General features: G+C 42.8%; 1 protein-coding gene across 3 annotated transcripts in view; it reads right to left on the bottom strand.

Annotated features, from left to right (window-relative positions):
- CACNA2D3 (calcium voltage-gated channel auxiliary subunit alpha2delta 3) overlaps positions 1-23,708 on the bottom strand; it is an 833,176-nt gene that overhangs the window by 570,974 nt on the left and 238,494 nt on the right. The gene's annotated exons all lie outside the window — the stretch shown is intronic.

The following is a 23,708-nucleotide window of genomic DNA, read 5'->3' as shown; positions in this document are numbered from 1 at the left end:
TGCTCTGGGGGAAAAATGTAGCTCATTAGGAGTGGGAATCTACAGCAGCTGCCAATCTTTCTGCTTTTGTTTTGACCCAGCCTAGAACTTACTCTGTGTACTGGGAGGGACTGGCTTCATAACCCCTACCGCCAATCATCTCATCTGCCTCCAGGAGAATCTATCCCTCCAGCCCGAGAGTCTGTAAGCCAGAATGGCTGACCAAAGATTCAGCTCTTTGGACTGCAAGAGCCATCGGGTCCCTCCTATTATCAGGGGCAAATCCCCAATGGTAAAGACATATTTTTCCTTTCTCAAAGTAAATCAAGCATAGATCTGTAAAAGGAAAATCAACTTCAGTGGATGTAGGAAATCTGCAATAACGAAATGTGTTATGTGAATGCACACTAACCAAATTGAGGAACTTCACAAAAGTTTGAAAAAAGCAACATACACAAAGAGCAAGGTGGTTTCAATAAGACAGCCTTTCGCATCCTCCTCAACTTGCTTTTTGCTAAATTTAGAAAGGTAGAAAGAGATGACTGAAAAGACAAAGAAGGCTCCTTTGGATGAATATAAAGACAATATTAAAAAGCCAAAGGTAAAAAAAAATATTAAAAAAGAAAAAAAAAAGAAATACTTGGAAGTTCCATCTTTTTAACTCTGGCTTGCCATGTTTAAGGACTTTTCTAAACATCCATAAATGGGCTCGCAGCGGCACTGGTGTGAATCATCAGCGACACCTAGTGGATCGTCATGTTATGGTGTCTAGCCACAGCTTCAGTTCACATGAGATTTTGGACCTCAGTGCCTCACCCCTTCTTACTATTTTCTGTTTGCAGAGAGAGAGAAAAAAAAAAATAGGTGACCTTGACTTACTTTAATTCAATAAGTCTGTCTGAGTTTAGTCTAAAGATACGAACACGGAAGAAACTGTTAAGTTGCTTAGTCAACCTGGCGAGGAACATGGTTGGGAAGGAGCTGAGAAAAATCTAACTGTTGGATGTGCCGAGGCCTGGGTTTTATAAAGCTGCATTATTGCTCACATTGATTTAAATAATTCAAGTGCAAGAAGAAAGGGCTGCACCGTAAACAAACACCGAGGTAGTAATTATGTGACTACGGCCAATGCTATTTCACCCCTGTCAAGCATATTAGGCTTCAGACATTTTTCAAAATGACTTGACATTTTTTCTGCGTGACATGTTTTGGGTTTGATACAGTGAAAACAGCTGGTTACCTCCTGCTGCCTAAAAAATCCAGCAGCGGAGAAGTAATGTTGAAGGCTCTTCACTTTCCTGCAGGATCTCTTTAAAACCCTGCAAAAGGAGCTCACTGCTGTCACATGCTGGTCAGAGGGCAGGAGGGTATGGTGGGGAGGGCAAAGCCTTGGCAGGTAGCTGGACCTGAGCTCCCAGTCCCCATTCCCTACCTCGCCCGCCCAGGGCCCCATGTCTGACCTTGGGGATGGCATTAACCTGCCAATCCTCCACTGCTAAGTCGGAAAGCACCATCCACCTCCCAGCGTTGCCATGACAGGGGAAGTAGTCAGCATAGTGCCCGAGGTCAAGTCTGGAGTTAGGATCACTAGACTGTAAACTCTGGACCGGCAGTGGGCATGTCTCGCGTGTATAGGAGTACAAACAGGGTTGTCAGGATAACAAATAAAAACAAAAGACGCCCAATTAAATTTAAATTTCGAATGTAACCAGGTGTCCTCTATTTTACCCCGCAATCCTACCATTTGCCCAGGGTAGTCCAACAGTAATTATCAATTGCTCCTCTTTCACTTTCAGAAGTATCTTGGGGCGCCTGGCTGGCACAGTCGTTAGGCGTCTGCCTTCGGCTCAGGGCATGATCCCAGCGTTCTGGGATCAAGCCCCACATCAGGCTTCTCCGCTGGAAGCCTGCTTCTCCCTCTCCCACTCCCCCTGCTCGTGTTCCCTCTCTCCCTGGCTGTCTCTCTCTGTCAAATAAATAAATAAATAAAAATCTTTAAAAAAAACAAAAGTATCTTGATTTGGAGGTAACTACTTTTGGATCCCTAACTCCAAGCCCACGCCAAGCACTTGCCAATGATGGAAGACGCCCCTCACTGTGCATCTTCTATGACCAAATGAACAGCTCCTTTCTGGCCGGGAGACCCAAGAGAAGCACACATGTCTGAGATCATTGCTAATTTTTAAACCATTCTCTGTTACACCCTGTGAAAAATCTGTTTTATGAGAATCTTGACTTGTCAATAGGTATGTGTTGATGACCCACACGTGCGAGACTTTCGGGCACTCTGCACTGCCAGAGACAAGGCAGAAAGCATGTCCAGTTTCCCCTAAGCTGAGCACAGTCTACACTAAAGAAACGGAGTCAGTGCTGACTTCTGACACACTCCAAAACAGAGGACAAGAGAACATAAAGAAAGGAAGGAAGGAGGGAGGGAACGACAGAAAGGAGGAGTGAACGATAAAGGATTGAGGAGGGAAGAGAGGATAGAAAAGGAAAAAAATCAAGAGGAAAGGAAGACACGGAGGTAGACAGTACAAGCAGACACATAAATAAGAAGCTACACGCATAATATCATTGAATCAAAAAAGGATTTTCTGATTTAACGGAACGGAAAGAAATCAAAGGATAAGATTTTGCAAACAGACATTGCCGCCAACTGTGGTTACAGATTATTTTGTAAAATGAAAAAAAAAAAATCAAAGATGCATTTTTTCACAAGGAGAAGCGTTAAGAATTCAGATCTGACAGTTGACAAATTCAGTTGTTCCTCGGGGACAGACACAGCACCTACTCTCTATTTGAGGCACATACATTTCACTCCTCACCTGATCTCACTTCCGCACACTAATTGGGGCTGGTATTTATGATGGGTTAATGACAGAGCCAGTCAGGAATGCCAAAACACTATCGCTAATATCACCAGGGAAGAATAGCTCAGCAGGGATGTGCATCATAATTAATGTCACCTAAGAAATTATTTTCAATATTCAAAATATTTAAGGGAAGAATTGGTGGTTATTTAATGTGAGAAAGAAAAGCACTACGTAATTGATTCCAAAATATCCCAACCCATTAAAAGGAGTGGAAAGGCAAATATTATGACAGACACGTAAAGTACAGTTTATAAGAAAGATGGAAGGCTGAAAAAGATCAAAATAATTTGGAGCTATAAAAATTATTGCTGTTTTATGGCATTCTTGAAAAATAAGTATATTTTAAATAAGACTTCGGGGCCTGATGTAAAGTTTGCAGACGTCCTGTATCTTTGGAATACAAAAAAAAAAAATGTGTCTACCAGCTCTCTCCAACTAGCAAACTGATGACACAGGCATACCCTTCTCTTGCCCGCTTTAAGCCAGAAATCGACATCTGCCTGAAAAGTCATTCAGGATATACACTCGGGTTGTGGTCAATAATCCAACTATCTGACCAAGAGGATCAACTCAACTCTCATTTAAACCAACAAACCTCCAAGGTGCCCTGAATGGCTAATGTCTCCAACGCTCAGAATATGCTGATTTTCACTGCCCGGTTGCAAAAAGACCACGTGTCCGGCACTCATCTAGGTCTCTGGAAGGGCAGCAAGATCACTCATTGTATCACGACTCCCAAAAGCTGTACTCTGTGCTGGCTAACCAAGCAGAGTTATGAGATGCTCAAGGGCTGGGGACTGGCCCCTCCCTACATCCCCAGCGCCTGACCTCGGGCTTGGGGCCTCAGAGTTGCTTGCAGCTCACGGCTGGTTCACTGAAACCACAGGGAATACTGGGGCCTCCCTGTGAATGATAACGGAGAGGAGGTAAGGACATTGATTCTTCTACATTTTAGAGGAAAACCCAGACTCCCTCTGCCTTGGCCATTTCTAGTATCCCCAGAGCTGTTCAGATAGGGTAGAGCTGAGGATGGGAGAGGGGATGAAAGTGATACTAGTGGAAAATTCCAGAGAAGAAGAGCAGCAGAGTGAGAAGGTGCTTAAACAGCTCTGAGCCTGGTATCTTTCTCAGGTAATCCTTAATTTGTGGCTCAGAGGAGTTAAAGAACTTGCCCAAGAACTTGCCCAGCTATTAGATGCTACACTGGGTTTTGAAATTAGATCTGTCTGACTCCTAGATTTGCAGTCCTCATTAGTTGAGGCTGCTTCAAGGAAGAGGAGTGACTCTGGGTACTGCTTATTTCCTCCTCCTGCATCCCCTTGTTCCACTCTAGGAACAAGGAAGATGGGATACAGAGAGGCAAGGGATGCGGGGATGTGGGGATATGGTGATGGAGAGAGGCTAGGATGTGGGGATGCAGGGATATGGGGAAGCAGGGATGTGGGGATATGGTGATGGAGAGAGGCTAGGATGTGGGGATGCAGGGATGGGGGGAAGCAGGGGTGTGAGGATGTAGGAATGCAAGAATGTGGGGAGAGGATCGAAATGGTAAGCAGAGGCAGGGTGGAGGAATCCAAGCGCAGGGGACCACGGCAGTCCAGAAGCCACGGGGCATGTGGCAAAGGCTGCCTCCTGGCTGCTTGCCCCATCACCCAGAGTGCAGAGCCCACCAGAGGTCCTGGCTCCATCTGCAGCCCAGGACCTGACTAAAATGCAAAGCAGAGTCCTCCACTGGCGGGATGAAAGCCTCATCATCTTCATCAGTCATGCAGTAAAGCCTCACTTCAGAGACCGCAGGCCCATCAGGAACAAGGGTCATCTAATATGCATTCTGGCACAAAGGGAGAGAGTGGTTGTTGCCCTTAGGGTGAAACACAAACAGATCCCATGACCTCCTTTGAGAAACATGAAAATCTGTCATAAAGAGCTCCTTTTGTTGCTTCAACATCAGAGCTGTCTGCTTTTTCTGGGGCCATGAGCCAGAATCTTCTCTTCTCTTCCAACCAGGGTCCAGGGTTCCCATCAGTGGTACTCACTGCCTGGCCAGGGGTAGGCCCCGTAAGTCACTCTACCCATGACTGGCTACATAATTTGTAGGACCCAGTGCAAAAGGAAAATGCAGAAGCCCTTGTTCAAAAATTATTTAGACTTTCAAGGGTAGTGAGGTCACTAAGATAGAGACATAGGCTGTTCCTGACTTTGCTCCCCGTCATGAGAACAGCTAACGTGCAGTCACGGACAAGACACCACTGAGAGAAATCTAGAAGCGGCGGTGAGGCAGGAGCACCCCCTGCACCACAGGGACCAAGACAGACAGCATTAGGGGCTCAACAAAGCAGCTACGCAGCGACCCCACAGCACTGAGCCAAGAGGTCCCCCTGAACCTCCACTTCCTCCAGCCGGGAAAAGGGAGCCCAGGGGCAAGCACCAACCTTCCCCAGAATTGTGGGCCGCTTTGTGGGAGCGCGAACTCTGATCTCACACCACGGGGTTTGCAGGGGACTCTTTGGGGCCCAGCCCCTGGGACTCTGACTGTGATGAAGAAGGGGGAGGGGCTGCCACAACCAGCACTGGGTCTTGGCAGACTGAGTTCACACCTGCAGTGCCCACCTGGCAACCCCAGCCAGCAGCTCTGCTCTTCCGCGAACCAAGTCCAGGGTGCGCTCTGAACACAGAACTTGGTGGGGTGCAGCTCCGCTCTGGAGACCAGTTTGTCCCCACTGAGGGTGCTGAGTCACAGCCCCACCTGCTGTAGAGAGTGCCTCCTGGCCCCATCTGACCAGGGGGGCTGGCCACAGCTCCTGGAAGCTGTGTGGCCCAGTGGCCCTCAAGCTGAGAGGTGAGCAGACAGAGCAAAGCCAGGGCCCTGTTCAGCCAGGAGCCGGGGGTGCAATAGGCTTGAGTTGAGACAACAAAGCGCTTTACTGGTTCTAGAGCCGCTTCTCCCACTGCGTTCTGGCAGGGGATCGACTTTGTAGCTGTGACCCTTGCTGGCTCCAGTCTCCAGCTCATCTGACTGGGGAACCTGCCAGAGCACAGGGGAAGCGCCGGAGCCCATTCAACAGCCCTGCACACGGCGGCACTTAGAACAGACGGCACAGCCCGTGGCTTCTCCCCTGACTGCGGAGCAAAACTGGTGGCCTCCCCGAACCAGGGAATTCAGTGCACACTCAGGCCTGATCCGGGACCCCAAACAATGAGCCGTACAAGCTCTGGGCTAGGTACCCTGCCAGGGAAGGGGCCGCTAATTCATAACCCCGCCTCATTCTGAATATAGCGCCCAGTCCCGACCATCTTGACAGCCTGGCCAGAGAATCCAGGCCGCTGCGGAGCCCATCCTACAGCCTCACCTTGCGGGGGGAGCTAAGGCAACGGTCCTGCCCTGCTGTTCTCAGCCAGGCACACCCCTGTCCCTGTCCTCAGAGTTGCCTTGCCTAAAAATAGACCACAATAGCAGGTCCCACCTGCCCAAACACATTTCCAGCAGACACACCCAGAAACCCATCCTGGGCTGACTAGTGAAGAGCTCTCTCTGCCAAGGCAAACCGACAGACTCCGGAAGAGGAGCCCCATCACTCAGATGCACGGGTACCAACGTAAGGAGTCAAGGATCATGAAAAATCAAACAGATGTTAGCTGAACCTATTGTGCTAATCATTTTACAATATGTGTAAGTCAAATCATCATGCTATATGCCTCAAACTTATACAGTGAAGCATGTAAATTATTTGTCAACAAAGCTGAAGAAAAATGAAAATTGGAACGTATTTGCCCAAGTACAGAATTGAGGTTAATATGTTCAGAATATTTCTACCTAAGTCTCCATTTCCTGTTTCCCTCTGTCTTTTATGTGAGTTGGTGTATCACTTATACACGATAAAGCTAATCAATGTCATATATAGTTAACAAAAATCATTGCTGTGGACTCAAAAATAAACTAGTTAAATAGTTAAAAAGATAATTTCAGTATGGCAACAGCTGAGCATTAAACCAAGCTTGGGGCCCTGGGTGCCCACATAGGCTGCAGGCCCGAGAATCCAGCCCTGGCTCTAATACTCGCAGGCGGGTCAAAGAGAAGCCTCGGGCCAGGGGACTGGAAGCCTCTCCATTACACAGACTGAGACTTTTCTGCTCAGGTTTATGTACACCCAGGGCCTGGGCACAGAGTACACACTCTCGAATCAGAAGCCAGGACACTTCTGACGATAAGGCAGAGGACAACAGTCTATCACCGGTCACGTGCCTGCAGCCACATCAACAAAGGACACCACACCGGATCCCCGCGCTCGACGCCAACCCAATACACAATTATTCAGTGCCAGCCCCATGCCTGGCTCAGCTCGGGCCGGGGAGCACAAGACGCACGCAAGTCCCACTCGATCTTCACCAGAACCTTCCCGGGCCGTGGGATCCTGAGGCTGAGTAAGGGAAGGAAGAGGCGTGGTTGCAAGCCCTGTGCTGCTGGAGGCTCTGATCTCCCGCTTCCTTGGGAGGCTACAGCAAGGCAAGCAGCAGATCGAATGGATACTTACCCACCAGCCCACCTCTTCTTTCTCTCTTAAAAGAAACTTTAAAAAATTAAATTTTGATTATCCGGAATTTTTTTTTTTTTTTTTTTTTTTGCTAATAATCTAACAAGCATTCCAGATAAGACTCACATTCTCACGGGGTGCCTGGGTGGCACAGCGGTTAAGCGCCGGCCTTCGGCTCAGGGCGTGATCCCGGCATTGTGGGATCGAGCCCCACGTCAGGCTCCTCTGCTATGAGCCTGCTTCTCCCTCTCCCACTCCCCCTGCTTATGTTCCCTCTCTCGCTGGCTGTCTCTATCTCTGTCAAATAAATAAATAAAATCTTTAAAAAAAAAAAAGACTCACATTCTCTTTGGCCCCACTGCTAATACTAGGCCCCTCCCCAGATGTTACTGACAGATGTTTTCCTCTGTAATAACAGACATACATAAACGCTCACTATCTGTATGATCTTTTTAACCAACATTGCATCACATTGTACACACAATTCTTAACCCCGCCTTTGATTTTTAAAGTTAATATATGTTCTGGGCACCAGCCTTGCAATTACCTGTATATCTGCTTTATTCCTCTTAGCAACTACCTGGAATCCCATTCCATGCATATGCCGCAGTCTCCTCAGCCTCTCCCACACAAGTAGGCCTAGTAGTGTTTCTGTAGGCAGATGCAGGATGTGGGGTTGAGGGTTCGTAGGGTCTGTGCATTTTTAGTTTTATAAACTTCTGTAAACCTGGTCTGTAGTGTGGCTGTACCAGCAGAGTCCGGTCTCCCCAGGCCTTATCAACATCTGATATCATCACCAGCATCACCACCACCGTCACCATCATCATCATCATCAATCATCATCGCCATTATTTTGCCAACTGATCAGTAAAAATGATATTTCACTGCTTTAATCTGTTTCCCCTTGATTTTTAGTGAAATTGAGCATCTTTTCTTTGTCCATGTAATTCTGCTCCTCTCAACTCATTGTTCACGTCCTTTGCCCATTTTTCTGCTGCTTCTTTGTGGTTGATTGATAGGAAGGAGTTTTTGTTACAGGATCTTTGTTATTGGTAGGAGGGGCTCTGTTTCTATCCCAGATACCAGTCCTTTGTTGCCTGTATTGCAAACATTTCTTTAAACATTTCAAAATTGAAAACACTCTCTTCAGAAGTCCCTAGCACCAGAGACCGCAGAGACCGGTACAGACCCTGAAAAGGGTACTAACATTACAGCACTCGGGGTCTTTGGTGCACAAACTCCAATTTGCTATTTCCTTTGGAAAATCCTCAGTGTCCCAGCACACAAGATGCTGGAAACCACCATGAGGGATATGCACAGGGACCGGCACAACCCCAGGGGATTTCTTACAGTAATCGTTACCAGGTTCAATTATCTGCTTCACAAAAGCAGGGCTCATTCTCTCTCTCACCAGTGAACCCTGACATGCAGACACACAATTAGAAGCAAAGAATAAATTAAAAGCACATCTTCTCTGCCACGTGGAATAATGAGCACAGGGGCAGGCCTAATCATATTTTTTTAAAGCTATAAGTGAATTATAAAAACAAAGACAATGGATAAAACCAAGAGGTGATTCACAAGGCTCTCAGTGATGTGGACCACCAATGAAAACATAGATGAGAATGTATCTCTCACCCTAAGGCCCCTCGAATATTTTTTTTCTTCCACGATCATCTGAAATTTACTCCCCTAAATATCTCACCATCCTGAAATGAGAAGTGGCCTAGGGCAACATGCTGCTCAGTGGCCTGAATCTCTTCTTCTCATATGTATTCATTAAATCCTTATCGCCAGCATGTCCTGGTTCCCAACCCTCAACATGATAACCGTGCAGCAGGAAATAGTCACCTCTCCCAGAAAAGCAAATACGGCAACAGCTCTTCCCTCACAGGGTCCGGGCAAACTTTTCAAATCGGAGCTGGATTCTGCCACATGGGAAGAACATACCTCAGTAACTTGAACCCCATCAGCAGACACTCCCAAGGGACCCCCAAGGACCTCCTTGCTCAAGAGCAGAAATCACCTGCTCTACCTTTTTCCCATTTTTAGTCTCTTCCACTTAAGAGAAAAAAAGGCAAGGGAGAGAAACAAGGAGAGAGCACCATGTGTCCGACTCACTGTATCAGGCACCTCCAATCACTGCTGGCTTCCTGCCTGCTCTCCCAAGGTCAGGGAAATATGCTGAAATCTTTTCCTTTGCAGGTAAATCCAAGAAATGAATGAATGAACGAACGAACGAACGAATGACTGAATGAGTGAATGAATGAATACTCAGGGCCCTTGGTAGAGAAATTAAACTGCCCCCACACACCACCAACAAGCTCACTGCAGGATCATCTCTCACAAGGTGCCTCTTGCTTCACCTGAGAGCAGAGCCCCCTACCCCCTGGAAAGAGCCTCCTGTGCATTGTAAAGGAGGACTTCGGAAAACGTAGGAGCAACAGCATTAAACACTGAAGGAGACAATGCTGGAGCCCGATGGAGCAAGAAAATAAAAACACCACCTACCCGACTCTACAGAGTTCAACCTATACCTTTGACAGTCTGCTTTCCAAATTCATTACAACTTCCAATCGCTCATCACCTCCAGCCCTAAGAAAGACCCAGGAAATAAATATCCATAAACAAAGGATGCGTTCTGGGAAGTGTAGTATTTAAGTCCTGTTCATGGAATCAAAACCAGTTCATTTCTGACGCTAGGCCCACCACATGGTCCCATGTAACTTTGGGTAATTTAGCTAACTTCTCTAGACGTCAGTTTTATCATTCATGAAGTGGGGGCAGTAATAATACCCACCCCCATCAGACTGGTGTGAGGATTAAATGTGATAGTGATGACCCCCCAACGGCTACGTCGCCCGACAGCCTGAAGTGTACAGGCACAGCTTGTGACTCTGAGTCAAGATCCCACAACTCCTCTCCAATGATACCCTGAGGCAGGATAGGGACCCGGTAGGGGGTGTGACTGAGATTCAAGGTTAAAACCTGCAGTTGGGGTTATGGCATAAGAGACCCGTAAAGTCTATCTAGGTGGCTCCAACCCAAAGAGAATTTTGCTGAGTTTAACCTGATAGTTAATATTCTCTGGAGTAGAATAAATAAACCCAGAGACTCCAGACATCTGTCCCGCTAAGACATTTCTAAGAGCACGGTGATGCTCCTGGAAATTTAAATGGGAAGGCATGCTCCCAAACCACCTGCTCTATAGTTCAATGTCATTATTTGTTTAGAAGGTCACAGAAAAATTTGGCACAGAGAGTCAAAAAGAAGTGTAGAACATAATAAATGTCTGGTATTTAATAATGAAGACAGAATACTTCAGGCCATTACAAGAGAGATTTCCTTTGGAGCCGTTAATGAAACTGGAACAGGAATAGAAAATATGTCCTAGCAGCAGTCTCCTGTTTGTGTTTCTTGTCTGACACAGAAAGAAACCTGTTTAAACAACAAGGAAACCAAACTGAACAACTAGCTAGCCTAGCGCTGCAAAACTGGCTGATGATTATGAAGGGAAATCGTTTCAGGTCTTTTGCTCTCTCTGCCTACATTGATGAGGGGGCTCTGACTATCTGCCCTGCACGCCCAGGTGGGTATAGGTATGGGCAAAGGTGGTTTGAGTTCAGCCCCTCTGTGGACATGAAACACCCAATCCTGTGGCCTCCTGGGTTCCCAAAGAGGCTTGGAATGGCTCAGATGCTAAGCCAGGGAAGCCCTCCTGCTGGCAAAACTTACTACCAATTCCAGAAGCATTTCATATTTTCTCCTTGGCAAATGATGCTTTTTAACCTTCTTCCTAATGGGTATCTAACTCTTGAGATGATCCTTCATTTTTCTCCCCCCGTCATTCAGTCCTTCAGATATTTATTGAGTGCCAGCTGTGTGCCTAAGCCTCAATCACAATGCCAAAAAACAGATGTGTGTCTGCCTCACAGAGGTCACAGCCCGCAAAGGAGGCAGAGACTAAATATGCAATTACAAGTGTAATCAATGTCTCTGTGTTTCAAGAGTATTGGTTAAAATAATAATCACAATGATGACGATGGTTATCCCAGACTGGGATCATCTTCTGTGCTAGACAGTGTGCCGAATACTCCATGTGGTCAAAAACCCCATGGAAGCTTGACACCCTTATGGGAGAGCATCACCGACCTAATTACACAGAAGAAACTGGGACTCCAAGAGGCTAGGAAATTTGCCCTGGGTCTTACCACCAGTAAGGAAAAAAGCCAAGATTCAAACCAGCGTCTTTCAGCCTTTAGAAGACATTCTCTGGATAGCTAATATCTCCCCATCCAGAATGTTAATCAGCAAATATAACGAATCCCCTTTCATTGCCTCATAATCAAAAAAAGCATTTCGACCAGACTAAAGCTGGCCTTGGCCCACCTGGGCTCTTGACCTAAGTTTCAGAAAATATTACTATGAAGCTGTAAATCCTTCTCCTCCTCTCAATTCTCGCTTCTTTTAATCAGAACCACCTCTACATTTCAGCCAATCTCATGTAGAATGAGATGACAAAAGGCTTTAAACCTAGAAAAAAATTTTTTTTCATGATGGTTGTATGGTCTCAGTCACCTGAAACCTTTTGGGAAGAAGCAAATATTATGAATACGTTCATATGCACAACATAATCACTTCCAAACAAGTCAAAGCCAAGGTTTGATTTGGTTCTGAATTTAACTACACAGCAAACAAAGGTCTGGAGTGAAGCAAGTCATTTCAGTTCCACAGTTAAGTTCTTAAAATCACACACACACACACACACACACACACACACACATGCATACACATACATACACACAGAAGCACTCATACACACGCACACATACGCACATGCACACACACGCATACACATAAACATACACACATGCACACAGAGGTCCTTCTATATTACTCATAAGAATCTCTTTAAACCTAAAATAATAAAATTATTTATGGGAGTGTCTGAAAATGATCCAATCAAGCACTCTTTTCTTGAAAGTTCCCTTTTTCGAGTTTCAAGTAAGAAGTATATATCTATTTAAAAGGAGGGGAAAAAAGAAAGAGAACTTTATTCTCAGAGATGTTCCCCTCAGGACAATGCTGTGCTGTAGAAGTTGCTGGATTTCCTATAAGAATGAGCATGCAACCTATGGAGAAATAATAGCTATCCTTCCCATGTGAAACGTCACAACCTCACGGACTTAGGTAGTTCTAGATCAGGAAAGAAAATCACACCAGCTCCCCCCTCCCGAACCCCCCAGTGACCCGAAGTAACATGAAGTCTGACAGGTCACATGACTTTCCCAAGGTCACAGAGCCCATTAGCAAAACTTCCGGGCCCCTGCTACCTAATGAAATACTTCAAGGAAGAAAGTTATCTTTCCCTCATTAATAACTACCAGCATGAGAAAGGCTGTTTTGTTTTCCATATTGTTTATTTATTTTGTTGTTGTTTGATTTTGCTATGGACAAGTGCAATGTAAGATCAGGGACTTTCCATGAGGGGCTGGCTGACTCTCAAAGCTTTTAACAGTATCCCAAGGGGACGATACTGTTAGAAATTTCACTTTCTGGTAGACACAAAGATTCAGATGACTTCCAATCACAACGATTTTTGCTGTTGAACAGTCACCCTTAGAAACTGATTACGTCTCCCTCAGAATTCCTACTTGTACTGTAAGAGGCCACCCATGCCACAGACGTACTGTATCTGTAGTTCCGATTACATGAATAGGAAGGTGGGTAGGAACGTGTCTAAAAGAAGAAACCTGAATTGTAAGAGCATGTTTCCCTTCTGATTTTTCTCCTTTCCAATTTTAAACATATGTTCTCTATAGGTACATATCTGTTTAATAAAATAAGTATTTATTTAATATAATATTCATTAAATATAATTAATAATCTAGTTCACGATTAATTAGTATATTCATATATTTGTAACTACATACTGAATGGCAGAAAAATATTATTTGGGTGAGGAAAATTAGCAAATTCATGAATTTATAACAAGTGACCAAAAAAGCCAGCTCTTAATATAAAAGGCTGCCATTAATATATGAAAATGTCTTTGAATATTACAGCAATAATCGAATCACTTGTGGTCAAGCCATTAGTATGTATTTGAAGAAAGGATCAGATGTTTTTCCAATTAAAATGAACAGACGACAACTTCATAAATTACTCACAATACACTGTAGTGATCATCAGTCAACTCTGGCTTTTAGTAATTTCATTACAATTATGAATTTCAATGAATTCTAAGAAGTACTTGTGGACATCAACCACATGTCAGGGGCCCGCCTTCATGGAGCTTATGTTTTGTTGGAGGAGATAGAAAATAAATATGCAAACCCTACTGGTGTGCTCAGTGAACAGAAGAAAGTGAGTCAGGAGCAGAGCAGACACAAAGGGCTGGCGGTAGCTGTTCATCCACATTTTGGAGCAGGCTGTGTCGTACTCTGTAGGTACAGGGGGAGTTCATTTTTTTATTCGAAGAATGAGTGAAGTATAAGTGTAAGCAAATATGTAACTTGACCCTATTTACATTTTCAAAGGTCCCACTGATGACTATGGAGAAGATAGATCTAATTTCCAACTGAAGAAGGGTCTCCCTATGTATATGTTTATAATAATAACAGGAAAGCTATGTTTAATCATTTTTATTAAATCCTTCTATCTTATTAAGAGTTTTTTTTTTCAGGGCACCTGGCTGGCTCAGTCAGTAGAGCATGCAACTCTTGATCTCTGGGTTGTGGGTTCAAGCCCCATGTTGGGTATAGAGATGACTTAAAAATTAAGTCTTTAAAAAGAGAGAGAGAGAGATTTGTTTTTTCATTTCATGGGTTTCTGGGTCAGAATTTATCACTTTAAAGAATTTCTTCTTGAAGAATTTGATAGACCTTTTCAATAACCCATGATAACTTTCATTTTAAATTTATTGCCTTACAAGATTTTGTCCAGTGTAAATTAAGGTCAATATTACAACTTGTGGCTCTGTGATCCAACTTAAGTTACTGGTCTTTGAGCCATTAGACTTGGGTATGAATTCTGGCTTATCCACCCACTTGGGCACATCACATGGCCTCTCAATCTTGTTTCTCCATATGAAAAACAGAGATAATAACAGTATTTATTTCACAGGATCATGAAGAGGAAAATAAATGAAATAATGTCTGTTCAGTGCTTAAGCCACTGCTTGCATTTAATACATATTTGATAATGGTGTCTATTATTCTTATCATTGTTACTATATTCTATTCATATTAATTAACCAGCAAAGAGTATCCTAAAATTGTTAGTCATGAAAGAAGCTCTAATTTGAAGAATTAGGATGACCATATCAAAGGCATATTGTATTCATTATGAAAACCTACATCACAAAATAACCTGAAAATATGAAAGGTGAGAATTAATTCATCAGAGTACATATTAGGTGCTTTATCAACAGGCTTAAGTGAGATTGGAAAATTCCTGTTGTCTACTTTCTGGACTGTCACCACGTTCAAGTTTTACTTAAAAAAAATCAATAGCAGTTGCCAAATCCCTAGACCACAAAGATCCTTGGTGAAAGATCAGGACACTGCCACTGCTGCCAAACAATTTTCTGGAAAAAGATCCGAAGTAACTTCTGGGGTCTGCCAATGACCTCTGCACTTAGCTATCTTCATGAAAGACACTAAGGTTTCTGAAAATGTACTGTGGGACTCTGAATATTATGATGGAAGAGCCACTAAGAATTTACCGAACATTACTGTAGATATACCAAGGTGGCCCTGGTGTCCCCAAATGCTCCCTTTAGCCAGACTAGCTGATGTCCAAACACCACAAGCACACTATGTACATGAAAACAATAAAACTAAATTTTAAAAGTATTTGTAAATTGGAATGTTCAATAAAGTTTAAACTGGTAATGTTTCATTGTGTTTAAAATATATTATTTAAAACAAATGTGTTTTAAACAAATATTTATTTTAAATAAGTATTCCCAGCTTTGAGAAAGCCCAATTGAGAAAAACCAAAAGTTAAAAGAATCACAAAAGAACAAATAAGTTTGGTAGGAGAGAAAGTGCTCTCAAAAGCAATAATTCAGACTTCTATAACCACTATTACCTACAAATTGAGATATGCATGGTCATGATAGAAAAAAGAATATTGTAGCAAGAAAACTAGAACAGTGAGGAAAACACAGAGAACCTGGAGAGGCATTTTCTTAGATTGTATCTGTTAATGAAATTAGATAAAAGAACCAGAGTTTCCAAACACAAAAGTAACAAAGAAAAAAGGGTCACTAATACATAAATGCTGTACAGGCAAATAAAAAATAACTTTGACAGGAGCAAATACTGTAATTTTTCCTCTGATCTATAAAGGAAGATTACTGGTCAAACAAAACCAAGTCAATTCTTTTTGCTATTAAGTTGCATTTTTGTCTTTAAACTTGTTCCTATTAATACCTTTATTTGGATTTAGAACACATGATGGTACTAATATAATTAAGCTGTAGAAATGATAATTTTTTTGAGAAACAATTTTTACATTCTAAGGTTATCAACAAAAATGAACTTTTCTCTTTCTTTCAGCTAGAAAATGGCCTTGTGTGGTACTTTTGGAACAAAGAAGTCAAGGTTTATGTGATGCAGAATATCAAATCACTGGAGGCTGTTCTGCTATATACGATGTATCATTTCTCTCTTCATGTCCTAAATAAGTGTTTTCTACTACCAATTTAATCATATTCAATAAACTTGGTATTTTTAGAACACCTACCACATGGATGGAACTATATTAAGATGGATAATGAGGAAATTTATGAAAATCAGTCAAAGCTATAATTACGATGTCCAGCACAAATAAAAAATCACTAGACACATAAATAAGAAAAAAAAAAAAAAGGAAAGTCACTTCAAAAGAAAAAAAAAAAGGAGTCAACAGACACAGAAATGACCCAGGTGCTGGAATTATCAGAGAAGAAATTTAAAACAGCTTTGTAGCTGTGCTTGAGGACTTAAATAAAACAACAACATGACTATAATCAGTTCAATGATAAGGAATTTCAGCAGGAAATAGAAACTATAAAAAAGATTTAATGAAAATTCTCAAACTAAAAGTACAATATATAAAATAAAACATTCACTGAATGAATTTAACAGCAGATTAGAGACTACAGAAGAATGGGTTAGTGAACCTGGAGACTAATCAATAGAACATAGATTGGAAACAAACAAACAAAAAAGAGCCACAGTGACCTGTGGGACAAGGTAAAGCAATCTAACATAGATGTGACTTAAGTTGTAGTAGGAAATGTAAAATGGGGCAATAAAATTTTGAAGAAATCATTGTTAAAAAGTTTTCTTTTTTTTAAGATTTATTCACTTATTTTAGAGAGAGAGAGCATGTAAGTGAGCAAGGGAGGGGTAGAGGGAAAGAATCCTCAAGCAGATGCCACACCGAGTGCAGAGCCCGACAAACAACTGAGCCACCCAGGCTCCCCGTTGTTAAAAACTTTTCAAATGTGTTGAGAATATTAACAGTCTCAGCAAACTCCAAGTAGAATAAATATAAAGAAAATCACATCTAGACATATCCTTTATTTATCACACTATACAGTACACTGTAAATCAAAGATAAGGAGAAGAGTCATGAAAGTAGCAAAGAAAAATGACCTACTGTATACAGAGGAATAAAGATAAAATGATGGTTGACATCTCATCAGAAACATTAAAGATCAGTAGAGAATGGGATTATATCTTCAAAGTGCTAAAAATAATAATAATAATAAACTGTCAAGTAAAAATTCTATAACCAGCAAAATTACCCTTCAAAAATGAAGGTGAAATAAAGATATTTTTAGATAAACAAAAGCTGAGAGAAGTTGTAACTCCCAGACCTGCAATGTAAAAATAAAATAATAAAATAAATAAAAAATGCTAAAAGAGGTTCTTCAGGCTGAAGAGAAATGTAACAGATGGAAACTCAAACCCAGAGGAAGAATAAGAGTGCCAGAAATGGCAAATGTGTGGGTAAATATACTGCTATCTTTTTTCTTATTTAATTTTTTAGAAAACAGCTGATTAACCCAAAAATAAAGCCAAATAAAAATAACATTTATTATGGTATTTATCACACATACAGAAGTACAATAAATGGTTATACCACAAAGGACGGTGGTAGGTAGAATCACACTGTTGAAAACTTTTCATTCCACATGGTACTTCACACACTAAAGTAAGTCTGGATACACTGCACGCTTAGGTTAAGGATTCTCACTGTAGTCCTTCAAGCAACAACCAAAAAAATACATTTAAAAATGTAGATTAGAACTTTCCTGGGGGCTAGAGGTCACATCTCAGATTGTGCAAATTCCACAACCTAGAACAGGGTCTAACATGTACTGAGCCCTGGATAAATGTTAAATTAAGCAATACATAGACATAGGCAAATAAAATTAATAGGACAGAAAATGATGAGCATCAGGAAAGAGGCAAAAATAAAGTATCATTAGAGTTCAGAGGTGAGAAAAATTATGGTATGGAAAGGAGATAAAAGTTCTGCACTTACGGGAAATAAAGATATTATGGGTTCTCTGTGTCTGGGGACATTTCTTCTAGGTGTGGTGGAGGTGAACTCCAGAATCTCCACTCCATCAAGACTCACTACTGGGGCCTTTGCTTCAAGGTCCCTTGATAGCCCAGACTACGTGAGGTCTGCTAATTGTGCATGGTGATGATGCCCTGTCCTTCTCTTTCATGTTCGCTTATCATGATTACAATGTAATAATTATTTACATCATCATGGCTTTAATATCCAGCATTGCTGTTAGATGGCGCACTTTGCGAGAACAAGGGCAGCATCAGCTGAGCTCATGGCCACATCCACAGCACAGCGCCAGACACAGAGGAGATTACGGACAACTACTCGTTGAACGACCGCCGCACATGAGAGATGGATGGAACCTTAGAAATCATCCCGATGCAACAGGTGCATTATTTCATGGAGGAGCAAAGAGACCACAGTAGCAGATCTCTGAGCACGTAAACAGTCCAGGTGGGACAAAAACTACTGGAACCTACATTTCCAGACCTCCAGGCCAAGGCTCTCCGAGTTGGGTCAAGCTGAGGCTCCACCTGCCACCCCTTCTTACGCTTTCAAGTGACCAATGTCCGGGTCCTGCGCCTCACATGTGACCACCAGACAACTCATTAACACAAAGCCCAGTTATGCATTGACCTTATGAAAAGTTCTAACATTCTAGCCAAATGAACAAAAATGATAATGTGTGTACACAGAGAGTGTGTATGTGACAACTGAGAAATTATTGTAATTTTTAAATGTTCACCCTGAGAGATTCTGGGGAAACTACCCATCAGTCTTGTGCATAAATGACATGTGGCCCCTAACTAAGAAACATCCTAATGTAAGATCTTAAAATGCAGAAGACTAACTATGACCCCTTTGCCAAGCTGATAAAAAGAAAAAAAAATAGGCATGTTCTCATAAGTTAGATCAGAAAGAGGGGAGGGAGATTTATTTTAATAGAAAGAGTGAAATTTACTTCTCTTTTCAGTGTCTTTCCTGTAGACATGACCCCTAGGTTTCTTGCTTATGCACAAAAAGTCAATTCGCTACCTCTTAGGAAAAGCACCATTTGTGATTCTGGGGACGGGGTCTTCTGTGCTCCACCTCCTCCCTCTGCAAGGAGCTCAACACCTCATTCAGGCCAAGAGGACAACGATGGACTGGGGCTTGACAGCAGCACATGAAAAAGCCCATGAGGATGGTGATTTCCTCTGCTCAAAAAGAACTTCTACTAAACCCATCCTTGGCTCATGCCCACAAGCGTTTCCCCAGGGCAAAGCCTCACCGGCAGGCAGGGAAATGCTGTCAGGGGAAAGGACAGCTCTGCTCTGCTGCTTGCTGCTCTGCTGCCCTTTCTAAATCCCTCCCAGGAAAGGCTTTCTTCTCCGGTGAATGGTGATATAGACACGTCCTATAGTAGAGGACCCCCCCACACCCCGCTCCCTTCACCTGGGTCTCCCTCAGCCAGGACCTCCCACTCTAAGAGGTCTGGCCAGGAGGCGGTGGAGGGGAGCTGCTCCCGGGAGGATGGCGTATCACCAGCTGTCCCATTGGGAGATTTCCCATCACGGTCTCTGTGTCCTTCCAAACCCCTCACCCCAACATTGCAATGAGGCCACTGCATTTGCAAGCTAGGTGTCTGTGGCTTGGGGATGACCAGGAGGGGACGTTCAAGACACGCCATTCCCCAGTTCTTTCCCACTCACACTTTTGTTTTCCTTCTGCATGTCACCAGGCTTTTCATTTTCCTATTACTTACAAAATAACAAAGAAAAATTATTATAGAAAACTTTGCAATGGAAAAGGCTTCTGTAGGATACACAATTCAAAATCACATTTTTTTTTTCTGCTGCGCACCAGCTCTGTGCAATTGGCACTTATTGGAGACAGCTTTCAAAGAAAATATGTTTGCGGTTCAAAGATAAGCAGGTTTTTAGTAAACTGTCAAAAGGACTTTTTTTCATCTTCTTCGCTGCCAATGGAAAAACCCAAAAAGAAAGAGTAAGTAAGAAGGGGAAAGCATTCTGTCCAAGTTATACTACACGTGTAGACCTAGTTTTCTGGAAATTCATCAATGGCTAGGATAATCGGGGGTAGGGTCCACTCCCACCACTCCATCCTCACCTCACATTGGGTTGAATGAGGGTGAAACACTGAAATAACCACATTATAATTAAGACACAGGTTTTTTTCAACTGTTTTCATTATAATTATCCAATCTCATATGAACTTTACATAAAAAACTATGTTAATTCAAAGCACAAAATAAAAAAGCAAAGATGCCATTTTAACGAGGCCTCTGTTCATAGCAATTACAACTATAAATTGCCCCAAAGGATAGATGATCGGAAAGGAAAGAACAAAACCAAGAGAAGACCCATCTAGAACCCACAGGCCATCCATAGAGAGGGACAAGCCAAAAAGAAGGCTGAACTGACCCCCGTGTCAACAATAAAGTTTCCCAGCCAATAAAGATGACCAGGCAGCTCTGGTTTCCATGGAGGACGCTGTGTTGTGGGTTGTTCACACATGCGACCCTTCCAAGGCTGTTGCCCCAATATAGTTTTTGTTAAGAATAAGCTAATACCACGTTAGAGAACCTTACAAAGGCGACTGCTGATGTCAAGGCCATAAGCCCATGAGAAAAACATCAACCTCTAAAGAGACTGTAACACAAAATTTAAATGAAAAATAAAATCCTGACAATAAAGCAGGCATGACTTTCTTCTGATAACTCTTGATGATTCTACCAACGAAAAGCAAATTCTTCACTTTCAAAGCACATGAATGGTACAATGATGCAAAGACTCCGAGCTAAATGGAAAGAAGAGGCAGACCCACCATTTCTTTTCTATTTTGGGGACAGGGCGGCTAAGACTCAAAGCTGCAAAGTTTGGGAAATTTTACAAAAGCACTTTTTTTTTCCCCTGTAGGAAAACAGACTTCCAGCTCCCTCTGAACTAAAGCACGGGGACATCCTCAGCATTACTTCATTGTGAGCAGATGGTAGTCTGAAATTTTTTTGATAAAAACAATCCACCAGCAGGGGTTGCCAAGAGGTCAGCGGAACCCAGATTAACAATTGATCAGCTCTAATGGACTGCTGTAGCAATAAACCCAGAGCCTGTGCGCAGACCTGCTATCCCAGTGATAGCAATGGGGCTGACATCCAAGCTGTTAAGACGTGCACTTAATAGCACTGAAGCTTCACAGCCTTAACACCTTCATCTACGAAGACATGCATTCTTCCATGCACATCCATTTTTTCAAAGGCTTCTCTTTTACAGGTGCTCACAAAAGCACCCATGGTTTACTCTGACCCAGAGAAGATTTCGCCACAGTCTAAGGTCCAGGTAGTAAACGACACTCTGTAATATTTCAAATTCTACTCTAGTTCAGACCACAACTGTAGCCCCTGATATTTCTCTTGCACTTATATAAAACAGATCACTGGAGGAGGAAAAACTGGGCTCCCCTTCTTTGTTCCCAAGAGGACAAAAACTGCAACAACCCAAAGACTCATTTTCTCAGTCTCTCTGTCCGTCTCTCTCTTTTGGAGAGAGAAGCTAATGTTGTATGAATGCCTACAGCACCACATCTGACAAGGGAATCAGCTGTGCTGCACCAGATTTACACTGTAAAGCTTCAGCAGTAGGAGTCAGCACTCTTGAAGGTAACACTAGCTTCCTAGGGACAAAAAAGAGTGACTCTAGGTTAGCTGAGCTAAACCACAGAACATTTGTCCTCTGCTGAGGGATATATAATCCCCTCAAGTCACTAAATCATTCCCTCCCTTGCCCACTCATGTTGTGTGGACAACTGATCTCAGAATAAAACTGACTATATATGAGCCATAAATAACGTCAGATTTTCCAAATAATCTTTTTCACTCTCCTATAAACTCACTTCTTCCTGTTTGACCAATGGATGTAAATGCTTGGTCCAAAAACATCCAAGAACAAGGACATTCTCCTCCAGAAGTACAATACAAGGAAACCAGGAAATTCAACACTGATACATCATCATTATCCAATGCAGAGTCCATTTTCAAATCTTTACTGCTGGTTCTGGATCCGTTGCATTTCATCATCACGTGTTTTTTGTGTCCTTTAGTCTAGAACAGGTCCTCAATATTTCTTTGTCTTTCTTGACCTTGGAAGGTTTGAAGAGGAGTCTGGCCAGTTACCTTGTAGAAGATTCCTCAATCCAGATTTGTCTGATACTTTCTCATGATTAGATTCAGGTTACACATTTTGGGCAAGAATTCTACGTAGGGTTGCTGCCCTAAAGCTCAACACACACCTGGAGGCACCTGATATCACTTTGTCTCATCACCGGTGATACCAACTTTGATTACCTATTTAAGGTGGTCTCCGCCAGGCTTCTCCATGGTTGCTATAGTCCTCTTTGTAATTAATAAGTAATTTGTGGGCAGATACTTTGAAACTATCAGGGTCCTGTTCTTCATCAAACACTTTCCTACTAGTTTTAATATCCACTGAAGATTACTGTCTGAATTATTACCACAATCTCCTATCTCCGCCATCTCTCTTATATTTATTAGTTCGCATTCTACTGCAGGAGCTTTCCCTTCTCTTTTTCATTTTTGTTAAGTAGTCTCCATGCCCAGCTTGGAGCCCAATGCAGGGCTTGAACTCACAACGCTGAGATCAAGACCCGAGCTGCGATCAAGAGTCAGACACTTAACCGACTGAGCCACCCAAGTGCCCTGAGCTTTCCCTTCTTATTTATGTATATACTTATCTATCACCTATGTCTACTTATTTGTATCTTATTAGAGAGGACCCAGGGATTCTTATTTTATTCAACATTATAATCTCATTTGAGTGGATTTGAGTTTCAGTAATTTACAACCAGAATATTCCCCAGGAGAAGGAGATGGTTTCTCTTGTCAACACATTCAAGAGGACCCTGAAACCCTCACGGTTACAAAGTTGCTTCCTCACACTTCCATTCAATCCCTCTAGCCCACTCTAGGAACTTAAACCTCTGAAGAGGAGGCACACTGTAGATAAATGTGGCCAGTAAATGGCCCCTGGACCTTCCTATAGCCACCATGTAGGTGTGGTTGGAGGAAGCAAGGTGCTTCTTGCTATATTCAGCTAACTCCTCTGCCCCTTCTCTTGCAGCTCTGCTCAAAGAGCTGGGCTGGCCTCCCCTACCCTGACGTTACCAATGGTCCCTGACACTTCTCCACCTCCCCCTGGAAGCTCTTGTGCTTGCCTACGGTCCTGGCTCTATTTGCTTCAGATGTTGGTGTTATGCCTGAAAATGACCACCAAATGGTGGGCTTCATCGTTTCTTTTCCTCTTCAGACCCACTCTTCATCCTCCTGCACCTAGCTCGATTTCAGAAGATGGAATTCCATCAACCACACCAGTAGTTGGCTTTAGCTGACAGTGGGTACCAGCAAGGTATCAGAAGGCTAGGCACTGTTATCAGGATATTATCCCCCTAAATTCCATCCTTCTAGCTCACCATGATTGGCTGCTCACCTCTATCAAATACTCTTTCCATATAGCTACTTTGCCTGGGTTCTGGACACCATTCCTTCCTCTTGCTCCTCAGGCCAGGAAGGTGGCTTGCGCCATGACACCATCACCTGTTGGTTTCTCCAACGATACCTTTGTAAATACTGCCTTTATTAAACTTTCCTCAATTACCCCATTTGAGTGTGCATTATTTTACCCCTAAAGCAAAAAATATAGATGGGGAGGAATGAGAAGAGGTTCATCCACAA

This window comes from Ursus arctos, unplaced genomic scaffold (assembly GCF_023065955.2).
Source record: "Ursus arctos isolate Adak ecotype North America unplaced genomic scaffold, UrsArc2.0 scaffold_14, whole genome shotgun sequence".
In the NCBI taxonomy this organism is placed as follows: domain Eukaryota; kingdom Metazoa; phylum Chordata; class Mammalia; order Carnivora; family Ursidae; genus Ursus; species Ursus arctos.
The sequence above is the reverse complement of the archived record's forward strand: the minus strand, read 5'-3'. Positions and strand labels throughout refer to the sequence as shown.